We start from the raw sequence: 5055 nt of genomic DNA, 5'->3' as shown, positions 1-5055 counted from the left end.
ACACACACAGAGGGAGACATGGACGGGGAACCAGAGACCCATTACTGTGACTGACTAGATCACCTGAATAAATTATTCCTTCCCTGCCCTGCCCTCATGTATTAAGGTAGACTCTTGGTATGGAGTTCTTCTTGTCACCAAACACAGGTGAGGGTTAGTGACTTTTTACCCTTCCATGTAGGGACTCTTCCCTTAGGACCCTTGATTTCAATCATTGAATAAGAATTTCTGGAGGAGTCACTCTGGTGGAGTTTTTATGGAGTAAGTAAGCAAGCAGGCAAGCAGAGACAACCAGACCCCCCAAAAAGGCACAGACAGACAGACAGACAGACAGACAGACAAACAGACAGACACACAGACAGACAGACAGACAAGGACATACTCTAATACAGTGTGGGTGCTCTTGAAGGGAGAGAGACCTACACAGCTCCTTGACTTCATGGGTGTTTTCAGGGTTAGACAGGCGGGGGGGGGGAGATGTGGCAGCTGAGTTATGTACAGATAGCTGTTTTATCTTTGCCCCAACCTGAATTTCTAGATGTTTGGGGCATTTCTCTACAGGTAAGAAAAACAGGTCATTGACCATTCCTTCCTTCCTTCCTTCCTTCCTTCCTTCCTTCCTTCCTTCCTTCCTTCCTTCCTTCCTTCCTTCCTTCCTTTTTTTACTTTCTCTCTTTCTTCTCCCCACCCCCCTCTCTCTCCTTTTTCTTTATTTTTTTGGGTGGGTGGGCAATACTGAGACTTGAAGTCAGGGCCTCAGCACTGTCACTCAACTTCTTCTTTCTTTTCACATATGAATAATTTTACAGTTTATTTCATTAAAATTATATTCTCAGAAAGGTAAAAAATATATATTAGCTATTTCATCAAATGAAGTAATTATACTAACACATAACATAAGTTAGTGAAAGTTTTATCTGTCATGAATAGGACAAAAAGTATCATCAAACAACATTTCTAGGAATCACACTCAACTTCTTTTGCTCACGTCTAGCACTGTATCATTTGAACCACATCACCACTTCTGGCTTTCTCTCTCTCTCTCTCTCTCTCTCTCTCTCTCCAGACACACACACACAGACACACACATGCATATACATACATATACACATATATTTATACACATACATACACATATATCTATCTATGCTTATATGTAGTGTGATACAAACATATATATATTTATTATTTTCAGTTTTTTTGTCGTCGGGTGTGAGGCTTGGACTCTGGGTCTGGGTGCTGTCTCTCTGCTCTTCATCTGAAGGCTCACTACTGTTCTGCCACTTGAGCCACAGGGTGCCACTGCTCCCCTTTTCTGTTTATATAGTGCTGAGGAATCGAACCCAGGGCCTCATGCTTGCAAGGGGAGCGAGCACTCTACCACTAAGCCACCTTCCTAGCTCTCCCCCCTTTTTTGGCCAGTCCAGCATGGAAGGCTCCTGCATCTTGTTTGTATGGACATACTCACAGCTGAATAACTGAGTTGTTTTGCTTAATAAAAAAAAAATCCTGGTGTTGATATATGTGGAGGGGAAGGGAAAAAACAAATTGTTAAAACAGGGTTACAGGAGGACCCATTGAAACAATGAGATATACAAGTCGTTATGTCGAAAAACGAACTTTACAACTTTGGTGGGGGGACGGCGGGGGGAGGGAGGATACGAAGGGATGGGAAGGGGAAAAAAAGCAGGAGGCTACAATGCTTATAAGAAATGTGCTCATTATCTTACCCATGTAATTGTAACCCCTCTGTACAGTATTTTCACAATAAAAATATATTTAAAAATATATATTTAAAAAAAAACTTGGTACAGTAGTCTAGAAACATGGTTGCTATTACAGCCTTCATTTGCTTCACTTGAGCACTGTTTTCTCATTTAACAGCTTTTGGCGACAAGCATGATTATTTTTCGTGGGGTGGGGGTGACTGTTTTGAGGCTTTCCCAAATTTTTATGTCCAACAGGTTACCAGATCTAAGGAAAACCCAGAAGTTCGAGAATTAAGTAACTCTCGGGCTCAAACTACAGAGAAAGAAAAGGAGAAAGAGAGACCTATGGAGGGAAGGGGTTGGGGCGTTGGGGGGAGAGGTCATAGAAAGGAAAAGAAAACAGGGAAAAATAAAAACACAAAGTAAAGGTCGTTTTTAAGTGGAGGCCTGGACTCAAACCAGGCCACTGACTGAGGCTTCCTCATTATGGGATTTCAAAAGTGGGCCTTGGCTTCTTGCAGAAGTCATCTCGATGTGTTGGTATTCTGCTGTACATATCATTTGGAAGCGACTCTATCTTTTCACTCCATGGTGAATGTATTCACATATATGTTCCTATAGAAAACCAGTTTCGTGTGCTTTCTCTCACATATGCAAAAGGTACGTTTAAAATAGGGGAGACATTAGATCTCTGGACTGACTGCCTGGCTGGCTGCTTGGCTGGCTGCTTGGCTGGCTGCCTGGCTGCCTGGCTGCCTGGCTGCCTCACTCACTCACTCACTCACTCACTCACTCACTCACTCACTCGCTCACTCACACACTCACACACTCACACACAGTAAGACCCAAAAGACAGGATAGATACTTTTAGGGGGAGAAACACCCACCGAGGCAAGGCCCAATGGTTATGTGCCCAGAAATGAAAGTGAAACCTTGAAAACACACAGAGGAAAAAGAAACAAAGTAAACTCTCTACCTTGAGCCTGTAGTAGGGTTTAAGAGATGATTCTGTTGGTTTCCCATGCATGCATGGGGGGGAGGGGGGGTGCTTTGACCCATGCTCTGTTTCTTTTTAAAATTTACTTCCCTCCCCGGTGTAAGTTTCCTCCTTTCTTTGAGGAAACTCTTGGCTCCGTTCCCGCAGTATATCATTGTGAAAAAGCTCAGAGGAAGGGAGCTGCTCTTTTCCCTTCCACCACCCACCCCCACCTATTAGTTTTCTTTCCTAATAACTGTTCGTTTATGAGGGACTGAAAAGTGAAGAAAATAGGATGTGTGGAGCCATTCATTAGGAAGCTGTCCGGCTGTCTTGTCTCTGAATTCCTGGTGGTGCTTTCCCAGGCCTCATTTCCCCCTGGAAATTATCCTGCTTGCCTCTGTGTTCAATTCTGGGAAGGAAGATAGGCCGAGATAAGGCAACCTCTTGGCACGAAGCTGGAACACACGGCCACCTCGCCTCACGGGTACACAGCCTAATCATCCTATCCCGAGGGTCCTCCGTCAACAGTTTCTTACAACGATTTTTATTAGTTTAGTGGCCCTACTGAGGTTGAAATTCAAGGCCTCAACTCAGGCAGGCCTGCTGGGGTGGGCGTGTTTGTTTCTTCTTCTTTCTCCTCCCTCCCCACCCACCCTCCCCCCCTCCGCCAGGGCGCTTAAGTCGTTGCCATGACGACATTTACAAGACAAAGGAACGTTGCCTAAAGTTCCTGAGTTGACTGGGGCTCCAGGCTTAAACCAGCCCACCCCACCCCCACATCCAACCCGCCCTGCGTCCTCTGCGAAACACCCCGGCGGGGTGGGGGGTGGGGCGGCCAGCCCTCAGCTCCTGTAACTTCATTAGCGCGCGGGGTGGGGTGTGGGGGAGTGAATCAGCCTCCCCTCCCCCTCCCCATCTTTACAAAAGTGGCCTCTTTTGCCCTTGGGCAGGAAAAGTCTGTGCGCGCGCGCTCTCTCTGGTCTTTTTCTGCTGGGACCCTCCCTGCCTACCACCAGCAGCCATTGACTTCCTGCAAGCTGGAGTTGTCAGACTACTTCCACCCGCCCGCTGCCACTAGTATGCCTCCCGCCCAAGCCCGCCAGGGACAGAATGGGAGGGGCGGGCGGGGAAGCTGGCATGCTTGCCTGTGCTCTGCCCTCTGCCCCTCCGGGAGGCATGACTGTGACCGTGGGATGTCCCCGTGGCCGACCCCTAAGCTCCCACCCTCTGGACGGAGGAGAGTGAGGGGAAAAAGGAGTTCAGGAGTCTTGTCTCCCCTCCATCTTCCCGCCTAGGTCAGGCCAGGATCTGCCTCTCTTCTCCCTGTCCCTGTTCCCCGTTCCTCTTAAGGAGTGACTGGAGAAACTGTCCGTCTGTGTTTGTGATTGTGATTAACATCGCAAAAACCTTCAAAGAATCTCAGATCGGTTAGAAGCCCGTTGGGTTTCACTTCTCAGGCGTGAGGGGTTGTTATCTCCCCCTCCCTCTCTCCTTTGATTTTTTTACAAATTGTTAGGGAAATGGTGACATACAGAACGGTTACAGTATGCCAGCCCACACCGGTGGCTCGCGTCTGTAATCCTAGCTGCTCAGGAGGCTGAGAGCTGAGGATCACGGTTCAAAGCCAGGCAGGGCAGGAAAGTCACCAGACTCTTATCTCCAATGAGGCACTAGAAAATCGGAAGTGGCGTTGTGGCTCAAGCGGTAGAGCACTCCGTTTGAGCTGAAGAGTTTAGGGACAGCGCCCAGGCCCAGAGTTTAAGACCCACCACTGACAAAAAAAAAAAAAAAAAAAAGGATAGGAAAGATTACATTACATAAGTGAGGTAGGAAGAGTACATTTTTTTTTTAATTAATAAGTTTTTTTTTTTTTTTTTTTTTTTGTCGTTGGGCTTGAACTCTGGGCTTGGGGGCTATCCTGCCCGGGCTGGCTTTGAACCGTGATCCTCAGCTCTCAGCCTTCTGAGTAGCTAGGATTACAGGCGTGAGCCACCGGCGCCCGGCTAATGAGTTGTGTTAATTGTGAAAATACTTACAGAGTGGTTACAATGACACGAGCAAGGAAATGAGTACATTTCTTATCAAGCATTGTTGCCTCCTCCTTTGTTTCCATTCCTGCCCTCCCATCTCCCCCCACCCCCTAAAAAAGAGTACTTTTTTTTTTTTGGACAATGTCACCCCTTCCCTGGCTCTCTCACAGGTTTTCCCTCCCTCAAGTTCTGTTTGTTCCCCACCCACAGGTTGTGTGTCAACATAGTGTCTAGTGAGTGCCACTGTTGCACTTCTTCATCCTGGGTCCCTCCATTTCTTGCCCCTCCCGGAAATAGATGAAGGAAGAAACAATGGGGGGGGGAGAAGAGAAAACAA

This window comes from Dipodomys merriami, unplaced genomic scaffold, assembly GCF_024711535.1.
Source record: "Dipodomys merriami isolate MVZ:Mamm:240054 unplaced genomic scaffold, mDipMer1.0.p SCAF_80, whole genome shotgun sequence".
NCBI lineage: Eukaryota > Metazoa > Chordata > Mammalia > Rodentia > Heteromyidae > Dipodomys > Dipodomys merriami.
This window is presented reverse-complemented; position numbering follows the sequence as displayed.